The sequence below is a fragment of the Procambarus clarkii genome, chromosome 67 (assembly GCF_040958095.1).
Source record: "Procambarus clarkii isolate CNS0578487 chromosome 67, FALCON_Pclarkii_2.0, whole genome shotgun sequence".
NCBI classification, from domain to species: domain Eukaryota; kingdom Metazoa; phylum Arthropoda; class Malacostraca; order Decapoda; family Cambaridae; genus Procambarus; species Procambarus clarkii.
Window position 1 is genome coordinate 29,668,964 of NC_091216.1, and position 12,211 is coordinate 29,681,174.

Genomic DNA, 12,211 nt, shown 5'->3' on the forward strand with positions numbered 1-12,211 from the left:
ATTAGTACATTATTAATTTTAATACCAACATATGGTATTTTAATATCAACATATGGTACCACACTCTATAGTGAAATATATTATTGGCATATTAGTACCACATGTTGCATTACTAGTTCAACTAGCCTTGGTGCCATACTTCATTACTAATTGCTCAACTATCCTTAGTATAATACTTCATTACTAATTGTTCAACTAGCCTTAATGCCATACTTTATTACTAATTGTTCAACTATCCTTGGTGCCACACTTCATTACTAATTGCTCAACTAGCCTTGGTGCCATACTTCATTACTAATTAAAGGACTGTTGTTGTATTACAAATGATCACCCATAATAATACCAACACGTCAGTGCTGATGTAATTGTAAATCGTGTTAATGCAATAATCAAAAGAAGGCACCATGCAGGGAACAAAGTGCGTCAAAGACTCTACTCGGCTGGCATTGCAGGCTAAAAAAAAGGCCATGTCTGCAGTCTATTGTTTAAGAGTAAAAGGATCAATCTATGTTTATGTTGCGCAAACATAATGGCCTTGTCACATTTAAACTGAAACACTCCTTCACATCCGACCATTTCAAAACTATAAATGCACAAATTGTGCTTTAAATGCCTTATTATTGTTATTATTATTTAATTGTTATAGAAGATGATTTGAAATCGTTTCAATATATCTGGCGTCGCTACATTAATTTCACTGACGCCCATTAAGCATGTCATGTTCAATTTAGAATATATATTGGATCAAAATTATGAACATTATGGAAAGCCGGCTGTTATTAGTATTATTAACAAAAGTAAACAGTAGTAATAATTAGAAGTCGTAGTATTAGTAACAGTAGTTGTGCTGTTAAGCAATAGCAATTGTGGTAATGTAGCAGTGCTAAATGCAGTAGTAATTTCTTTATTGTTTTTACTGTTTTTGTATAATTAAGCATTATTGTTGTATATTTCGATCCAGCTAGTCACGTATATGCAAAATTAGTCCTAGAGTACACCAGTATTTAAGCCTATAATTCCTGTGTCCCACATACCTAATTCTCACACATGGGAGCGTGGTGGACTACACACTTCCGCGCACCTGTGAACACCCAACACGCTCAAGCGCAACGTTACTCGCGCAGTTCGTGTCCCTCGAGCGCTCCCGGTATACAAGTTCTTACCAGAACTACAAAGGAATTTTTGATTATTCATCTAATTACAGAAACCATAGCAACTTGACGCATTCCCACACTAGCTGAACTGTTGATAAGCTGCGTTTATTTTTTGTTTAGTCTGTCATTGGTTTATTGATTCTAGACATTTAGTTAAGGCTTTTTTTGTATTTTAGGCTTCTTTTTATTTTACCTGAATTTACCTGAGGGACACCATCTCTCGTGATATCGACGGGAACAGGAAATTTGTTGAAGATCCTCTTTATTCACTAAGATAATTTTTCAAGAATTTTAAGCTAAAGTACTGTCTTGGCTTCGGTGGGTAAGACACCGAATAAGACAGTACAAGACAAGTACTGTCTTGGCTTCGGTGGGTAAGACACCGAATAAGACAGTACAAGACAAGTACTGTCTTGGCTTTGTTTTTACCTTATGGAAAAAGCATCTCCTCTTTTGTCCTACCTTCTGGCTTGTTGAGTTACAAGCTGTTGCCTCCTGAGTGCGTTACATTGGATCTTTAAAGAAGTGCTCTGTCTTCCAGTTTGTTAATTTGTGTGTCTCTATAAAATCATTCTTAGCATGTCTGGTTTGTAATGTTGTTAGTCCTGTGGCCCCCAACCGTTCCTGGTATGAGAGTTGAATTAGCTCTGAGACAACTAGTTGTTCTACATTGTATTTTCCCTTATGCAGAAATATGTCCTTTTAAAGGTGAGGTCTCCATGCTTGTACAGTATACAGTACTGTGAAACACAGTTTTGCTGCCGAATGTTATACAGTAGTTTCATGTTAATAACATCCTCATGTAGCCTGTAATAAGAAGCTCTTCGTGCTGGCTGGCTGTTGTGAAGCTCCAAAAGTCCACTACGACTCACCTTAAGGTTTACTTGCTAAGAATATATCCTAATGGTCAGGCTCTCGCGCTAACACATATTATTCTCGACCTAACTAAAGTTTCTGTTATTGTTCGTTCGTTCTCCCGATTTGTTAGATTTTAGATTTAGATTTTTTTTTCAGGTAAAGGTACATACATTGAAGATGAGTTACAAACATAATGTTGGATTTAACGATAGAGTTAGTACATACAATACCTAAAGCCACTAATACGCATAGCGTTCCGGGCAAACTGTTCTTGTTTTCGTTCCCTAACTATGTCTCTGTGTCTCTCCACCCCGTCATGAATCATTGATTCTTGTTCCTTTGTTCACATCATTTTCAGAATTATGGCAGTTCTGAGTTCTTTGTCATGACTCTCTGCATTTGCTGCACTCGATCACATTCCTCACTCGCTGTATTTTTCGCTGTTTTATTTCCCTGTCAGCGAGGCGTGGGTCGGTGTTGTCTGGGGTTCAGAGGGTCAGGGATTCGGGAACCACATATAAACAGTGATTAATATATATATATATATATAGTAGGCTCCTTTGTGTTGTATTTCCCCATGATAATTGCTCGCTACGGCCGCTGTTTCTTTCATTGTTTTTGGCTAACATTACTTCTTCTCTTTCATTGGTGGCATTTGATTTTATTTTTTCTGATTCGCCTTGTTTTCTCGCGTATTTGTAGGCGTCTCTTATGGCTTTTTATTTTATACATTGAATATCTTATCCATTATGTACTATTTTTGTACAGTATATAATGAACTGTACCATTATGTACAGTTCATTATATTGAACTGAAAAGTCATTATTATTATTATTATTAACATCTTTATTGACAAAATTAATTACAATTTTGCCTACCCATGAAATACGTTGAGCTTTTCCGGCGAATGTTATGACTGAAAAGAAACAATTTCATAAAATTAGTACAGTTGTAATATATAAACATTAATGAATCAATGGAACTTGTAGATAAGTAAAGGAATCTAGAGTAATATTTGATAATAGGCTTCCTGTCCTCGACAAAGGGAATCTACACACACACACACACACACACACACACACCACACACACACATATATACACATAGATTCTGTACCTACCTGCAAAGCTCCAGGTACCTCATACCGGCAGGTCTGAGGGGTCTTATGACAGGACGTATTATATAACAGTGTACTAGATCAGTTATTAAATTATAAGCATAGTGTACTGACGTCGGGTTGCAGTTTGCGGCCATAGGGTTAAGGCTTACTTAGAGGAAAATAAACGTGAAATTGATCCTTCGTCGTAATGATACAATCAAGGACACCCTTTGCCCCTCCATCTTTCTGATACATACATTACTTTCCTCTTTCATTTGTCTGATATCCACCCACCCCCTCTCTATCTCATCTACCAGACAACCTGTCCTCCCGAATACTACATAGCATTTTGATGGGAAAAAAATCTCCAACGGACAAAATATAAATCATAGCGGTTCACATTTATATTTTCTATAGGTGGGTCGCTCGGTTAGGTTGAAATAAGTTTATTGAGGTAAAATACACACAAAGGGATGAGGTAGCTTTAGGTTCCCATTATCTCTCTGACCTCCCCCACTACCACCCCCTCCTTACAGCTCCACCCAGTGTTTACCCCGCCACTCCCCAAGACAATAGTATATTGAAACCATTATTAATTAATTGTTGTCAAATAAATTTTATTCGACAATATTTTCACTTATATTTAGTTCAACCTTTCTTCCTTTGGAAAGACTTTCTTTCACGTATTCTGACTTCATCCTTATAATACAGTATCCTCTAAATATTTATGTTAAGAACTCATACCCCCCTCACCCATAAGGACTGTTCCTGAACAAATAGCCTGGATGTATCATTACGAAAAGATTGATGATATTCTGGAGAGAAATAATAATTTTGCACTAATATTGTAACCTTTTGGTGAATTGCCTAGATGTCTATTACAACTTATGTTTATGTACCTAGTCATAAAAGTATTTGTGTGTACGTCTGGTGTCATACTGTATGTGTACAGGAAGAAATGTATATGCTTATTAACCAGAATGTTCAGTAATATGTAGATTGTGATGTGTGTATATATAAACACGTACTGAACGGGGTGAGAATAGTTTGAGCTACCTCATCCCTTTGTGTGTATTTATACCTCAATAAACTTAATACAGTTTCAATTTTAAGAGGTATATATAATATCTATAAAAAAGGATGTTTGAGCTTGAACAACAGACGCTTGGGGCTAGCCCCACCTAATTTTGTACAATAATTCTTCTGGTGTAGGTGCTCAAAATGGGATGGTCGGGGGTTGGCATTATTGAAAAGAGCGCCACGCAACAAGGTGCTACAACAAACCCCATGATGAATCTTGCTATTCACATTCTAGCAAGAACCACTTTTTTATTATTTATTTGTGTATCACAAAAGATAATGTGATGATTGCTCAAAGATTTTAATAAATCCTATTATAATACTTCCCCTGTAGAAGCAAAATATACTTGGTCTGACGCTGACAAGTCGACCCTCTTCATCACCACATATGTAGGTTGCTTCGCTTAAGAAACTACTTGTGGTCGTTCTTGAACCCATTCTTGGTATAATCTCAAATCCATTGTTTGTATAATCTCGAATCCATTGTTGCTATAATAATTCTCTAAAAACTGTGTTACTTGCTTAGCAAAATGGATTTTGGGATTGAGTATCTGAGTACCTGAGCCTATTATGTGGGAATGTGTAACATTTTTCCAATATCGTCTACAGGAAGGTTATGATGTGCATCAAAACTAACTCCTTCGCTCATCACCGAGCGTTTAGTGCTCTTGGGCGCCTCAATACACCCCCCTTTCCTCCCACTGAATCACACATCAACACGTCTTGAAGTCTCGCACGTGTCAAGGCCTTAACTCCATCAAACCCCTCCCACCTTCAACACACACACACACACACACACACACACACACACACACACACACACACACACACACACACACACACACACACACACACACACACACACACACACACAGGATAACAAACAAATGTGATGTGCTCGGGTCGACCTGGGCTAAATCAATATAAAACCTTTCCCCAAAAAAACTAATAATTTTTCGATTAGGCTTCTTGATTGTATATGCAATAATATTGTGTCCTGTAAATGCCTCTAGCCTGGTACTGAGTTACTTGAGAAATCTGGACTATATTTTATATTACACAATGGACACTCAAAAACTGTATTTTTAGATTATTTATTGAACAAAGAAAATAGTTTTAAATTGCACATCTATAAATAACAAGTCCAATTCTTAATATAAATGTAATAATACACGCGAATGCAATATATACGTTTTATGTAGCCCCATTTTGACCTAGGCTTGTCACGGCTAAGACCACTTGCGCCAGAGAAAGTGAGACGGATGGAAGACAAAGCTTTCAATCATCTTGAAACATAATATTTTAGGAACAACAGGAGGCCTATTGGCCCATACAAGTCAGTTTCTATTGATATCCACTCAAACTCATTTACACTTATGTCTAACATATACTTGCAACAATCCACTAATACCACGTCCATTATGTTGCCTCGTAATTTGTTACATAAATCAACTACAGTTTCCAAACCAGTATTTATCCAGGTCTTTACTAAATCTGCACTTCCCCCAGCCCCTGTAAAGCTGGCCTGCTTTTTTTCGTAGGTTAGTATCTCTCAAAATGGATTACTGTAAACGAAATTACACTCAAAATGTATCAAAAACATGTTAGCAAGATAATGATTGTAACGGGACTTACCTGCCATTGGTACCTCTGGGAATGTGCACCACCTGCTGAAGCAGATCTGACCAAATGTAAACTTTATCAGCAAAACTAATCACATATTTTACGCCATTATGTAGTTAAATATGAAAAAATCTATGAGTTTAGTGACAACTCTATCACTAATGTTTACGAAATGTTCATGCATTTCATCCGGGGTGACAAATTACCCCAATCAGTGGACAGATATCCCAAATTTGGTCATTGAAGACAGTGCACACTGTGTTTGCCAGCTTACACTGCCTGCACGTTTCACGACCTCGTGACCACCAAGCTTAAATTAAAGCTAACTAGTTATAGTCGTCAGGACCGCTGTCACAAACGCTTTCCAGGGAAGACCAGACATATCAGAAGCAAACCGGTACACTCGAGGGACATTCTTTGTTATACACGAAGGCGAGACATTGTTGCTCTTACAGCTTCTCTGTCTCGTAGTAGTGTCTTTTCATATGTTTAAAACTGGTTCGCGGTAGTTATATGCACACCATCATATCCACCGGTTCCTGGTAGTTATATCCATCGGTTCCCGGTATTTATATCCACACAATGATATCTAGCGGTTCCCGGTAGTTATATCCACACAATGATATCTAGCGGTTCCCGGTAGTTATATCTACACAATGATATCTAGCGGTTCCCGGTAGTTATATCTACACAATGATATCTAGCGGTTCCCGGTAGTTATATCCACACAATGATATCTAGCGGTTCCCGGTAGTTATATCTACACAATGATATCTAGCGGTTCCCGGTAGTTATATCCACACAATGATATCTAGCGGTTCCCGGTAGTAATATCCACACCATGATATCCAGCGAGTTGAGCCTCGCCTCTCAACATTGTCCTTCTCAAACACTGGCATTTCCTGTCAGCAAGGACGGTCTTCACTTAGTGTTATCCTGGTCAATTCCAGATGGTTCTCGCTATCACTGTGTCATTGGTTTCTGGCCTCACCATGATCCTCAATGGCTGCGGACTTAACATGAGCCTCAATGGCTGCGGACTTACCATGTAGCCTCCATGGCTGCGGACTTACCATGTAGCCTCCATGGCTGCGGACTTAGCAGCCTACTTCAATGGGTGCAGGAATTATCATGAATCTCAGTGGTAATGTTAGCGTAATTATAATGTGTGGACACATAATTTTTCTTGTGTTCGCTAAATACATTTGTGATCAATGTAGGAGAACACGTGATAGCGATTGTATCTATAAGTTGTTCTATTCCTGGAACTATGCTCTATTGTAAGATAAATTTGTGTGAATTGTTCTGAACCGGTTATGATTAGATAGGCTGTTAAAAAACAGCTGCAACTGAGAGCGTAAAGCACGTACGCTGTTGACACTTACAGCTGTCAGCACCAGGCACGTACACCACCTGACCATTATGTGCTTCAGGTGTTGGTATTATCTTTCTATATTTGTATCTGCCCTGTGTTACGTGTATCTTTGTCGTGGTGCTACGTGTATCTTTGTCTGTCGTGGTGCTACGTGTATCTTTGTCTGTCGTGGTGCTGCGTGTATCTTTGTCTGTCGTGGTGCTACGTGTATCTTTGTCTGTCGTGGTGCTACGTGTATTTTTGAGTGCGGGAGTAATTCTCCTTGTTCATGTGTATTTTAATACTTGACCTTGGCACTGCCTGCAAGTGTCATTAGTGGTGCCCTTCAGGCTCCAAGGAGACGCTTCAGAAATGCCGCACATTCTTACTGATAAACAATGCTATACACCGAAGGACAAGCACTGACCTCAGCGCTGACCAGAGCTCTGTCATTTTGGTCAGGTTAGGTAATGCTGCTAATTTACAGTAGCCAAGGGCTTAAAAAATGAAGATAAATATAAGCGACCAAGTATTTAAAACGTTCCTGACGCAGTGGGTAATGTGTGTGTTATGCTCGGTCAGTCACACTAAGCTCCACTTGGTGCGGCCAGTACCTGGGTGGGTGACCGCGTGGACAGCCTTGCTTGTGGCTAAGAAGACCTCGATAAGTAACAAGTCGCTAGTTTATGGTGGGTGTAGAGTGCTGTCATAAGCACATCCTCAAACACTCGCGAAGTGTACCACACCCTCCATCTCCACCCAGCAACACCACCACCACCCAGTGTTCTCACCCACGCACTAATTTACCCCCTCCGCCCCCCCTCGCATCACCACAACAATCACACTCTTTCCTCTGGCCCCCCAACACTCACCATCCCCACCACGTCCTTTCCAGAACCACGCCCTTTACTCCACCACACTCACCACACCCTCTTGTCTACCTCAACATACTCATTCCTCTCCTCACCGTAACGCCCCATCAGTACACCACACCCTCCCTCACCACACTCTCCCACACACCACACCCTCACGTCGGATCATACATAACATGGAGGTTCAATACACGACAATTAGGTGTTTTCATTACAATGGAAGTAACAGGTACAGCCAACATAAATAACAACGCCGGACGCACTAAGATCGAGCGTCCACGACGACTTACTGTCCACAATACCCGAGAGCAACGCAGAATTCACGTCATCAACGTTCAAAATTAAAATTGGTAACGTTGGTTCAACGTGGAACCAATGCAACTCTTGTACCAACTGAATATGGAAACACACCACTGAAAAACAAACTGATGTCCTCTACTCTGTATTTGATATGGGTCCCAGTATGTTACTGGGAATGTTACTGGTTCCAGTAACATACTAGGACCCCTTCAAGTAACACTCGCTGAAACAGAGGCGAGAACGTTATCTTATGACCCATACATGGGAAATACCAGGTCAGAAGCCCTAATATGTATAGTCAAAAAACTTATTAGAGTGAGTTACAGTAGAGAGTGTAGAATAAATCTAGTAAAGAAAAAAGGTATAAAAAAGAAGCTGCCTTTTGCAGTTTTTTGTATTCTTCATAAGCAAAAGAGAAAGCACTTTGAAAAATCAAAGGTCCATGACTCCTCAACCTGCAACTAGAGTATATAAGAAGTGTTCAAGTGGGAAGTGGACAAGTCCCTCCGGGAATCACGTCATCAACCGGATTGAGATCGACTCCATGACGGGAATAAAAGTAGAAAAACTCATAAAACCGGCCACAGGTACAAATTCATCACTACCCACAACTCCTTTTACTAAATCCATTTTTCTAACTCCTCTAATTTTTAACTAAATCCATTTTTATAACCAAGAGGAAGCTCTTAGAACGTCCTCTTGGTTAGGCTATGTATGAAATGAATATGAATAGTAAAACTAAATGATAAAATAAAATGAATACTCATTATGATAATAATTTAAGTAGATTATAAACTTTATGGTAGATAGTTAATGAAAAAAATAGGATAGGACAGGAAACCTACTGATATTCCTATATTTTATTTTAATTTGCAATTACTAGAATTTGTAAATAGGGGAATTTTACAACAATGAATTTTGTTTAAACCTACATGGTATTTAATAGCGTTCAAATGTCGAATTTATCAATAGAACATAATAAGTTACTACAGTAGGCTTATTGGCCCATAGGAGGCAGCTCCTATTTATATCCACCCAAACACTTATGTCAAACCTTCGCTTGAAACAATCCAGTGTGAATTTGATATCGTTATTTCCTCCTTTCATACCTCAGTATTTGGAAAAATATATATTAATTACAAGTGCTGATATTCATTATTTTTTTTTTTTTAGCTGTAGTTTACGGAGATGTTTCGCAGTTGTGGTTACAAAAAGCAAAAGTTGTTTATAATAATAACGAGCAGAAATTCATAGTATTTATTTTGAAACAGCACTGATTTGAAGCACAGTAAGTACCCTTCCTCCCCTCCACCGCTCCCTCCGTGACCTCCACCACACCCTTCGGTCCTGCGGAACCAAAGAGCCAAAGCTCAACTCCCGCATACACAACTAGGTGAGTACACTCCCTCCCCAAACACTCTACAGTAATACTGTGCGGAACTAGAGTGCGCGACAAAGTTGGCAGTCACCACTGACTTCACAACCGGTCCTCTCACTTCATACGTCCCATTTTTGACGGAGTCGACCAAATCATTAAATATGCGACGTATTAGTACAAATTAAAGCACAGAAATGTTGGTTTTTCTTTTGCATTGGTCTCGATAGGTTAGGTGTATTGCTTGGGTGTGTACGTTTCAGGTTCAGCAAAAATGGTTGCATTTTTTTACGAAGTGGCAGACAGAGAACGGGCTGGACTTCGAGTACTTGAGCTACAGGGAGCCAGCGGTGACGAGGCACGAAAGAGGCAGCGATCGAGGCCATAATGAAAGTGATGACTTGCTATTACCCGCCGTAGTTGTCTTTCTGCCCGGTTGAGGCCGCTACCGACTGGTTGCCACGAATAATGTGGTCCAAACAAAAGGTTACTGGTGGTTGGCAGTGCTTCAACTTCCACGCCTTCGCGGGTTAAATGACTTGCCAGTAGCAAGTCATCTGGTGGCCCAGAGACTGCTGCAGCAGGTGAAGGAAATCGTGATAATATTATACCGTTCAGCTTCATCAAATCACAGTAGAGAGTATTCAGTAGCTGCTCGGTGTTCTCCATAAGAAAAATTTCCATTCCATTGCAACGCCTTCGCGGATGATATCTCTTTCGAATTTCGATTTTCACATTCATTATTTTACTGGTTATGTGTACTTTCTAATGCCACACCGGTGGGATGGATGTCATAGGCTTCCCCGTCAGTTTGACAGCAAAATATGATATACAGAATATGTACATAAATCCAAATATATGTCTGTCTGTTATGCGTTTGAATAACGTTAAACGGAACTCGGTCAAACATTGTCTATTCACTGTACATTTGAATAGCGATGAACGGAACTCAGCCGAGCTTTTGTCCATTCACTTGCACTTGAAGGTACAGCGGAGCCATAGCTTCTTGCAGATCGGCTTCTGATTCCCGATTGTCGAAGTGGTTGGGCACCATCCTTTCTCTCCACACAATCCTCCTTGACGAAGTGGTTGGGCACCGTCCCTTCTCTCCACACAATCCTCCCTTGTCCTCACATCCCTTCCAAGTGCTATATTATCAATCTGGCTTACACTTTCTCTTTTCTTTCTGTCCCTATTACATTTGGACACTGTTGAACAGAACCCGGCTAAGTCAAGATTGTCATGCCTTATGATCTTAATTACTTGTATTAAATCATATATTTACTTCTTTCAAGACAATTATTTAAATTCTATTTAAACGGGTTTCCTATTATTTATTTTTTGATCATGGTATATTTTTTTATTGAGCGACGCTGTACACGTATGTTTGTTATCTTTATTTAAGAAAATACAATATAAATCATATATAAATTTTACAAGGCAATACTACATTACATATACAGTAGTATAATTCTCAGTAAACAAGTGTTTCATATTATCACAGAGCATGAACTTTAAACCCCTAAATGTTATATTTATTTTTATTTAAATGCGCACCGTTCTTGTGCCAGGTAAGTCCACTACGGGCTCACCATAGCCTGTGCTACTTGGAACTTGTTCCGAGTAGCTGAATCTATATTCAACAACATTTAAATGATTTACAATTTTAGAGATTATATTTACATTAATTTACAGGGGAAATTATTACACTCAGTAAACAAATTTCCCATATCATCACCGAGCCAACATCCGTTCTCAAATCCCGCAACCAAAACTGTGTAATATTCCTATACAGGACGTTCTAGTGAACAGTTCAGTGAGAATGACTTTGATGGAAACTCCAAAGTTTTCCCAATGAAGGCTAAGCTTCACCCGTCCGTCCCTACAGCCTAGTATGATACCTCCTTGGCCCGGCTTTATTTTTCCTGCACACAGTGAACAAGAGTGAACAAGAACCTGTAGTTGTATGCTCGACCTGACAGTCGTTATTGTACTTATCTAATCAGGTTTATGGTATGCCTGTAGCTATAGACCCAAGCGTAACATATCCTAGGCCAAGCGTAACATATCCTAGGCCAAGCGTAACATATCCTAGGCCAAGCGTAACATATCCTAGGCCAAGCGTAACGTATCCTAGTACGCTGCGCGTACTAGTGGCTTTACAAGATTGTAATTACCATATTATGTATCCTCACAATCCCAATGTACCTTCTTGTATATATATAAATAAATAAATAGGCCTAAATAAGGAATCCGAAGCTTAGTATTTGCCATCTCAGGTGTAATTAGACTATTTACTAAGCTCATCCGTTTCAGTATTTTCCTGAATCACAATGGTTTACCTACCCGATTCATAATTTAAAGTCCCGGGTTCAATCCCCGGGCAGGACGGAAACAGTTGGGCATGTTTTCTCATTTTCCTAGGAGCAAAACTGGTATTCGTGAGTTAGGCACTTGTTGTGGGTTGCATCTTGGGGAAGGTTAGTAGTTGGTTGA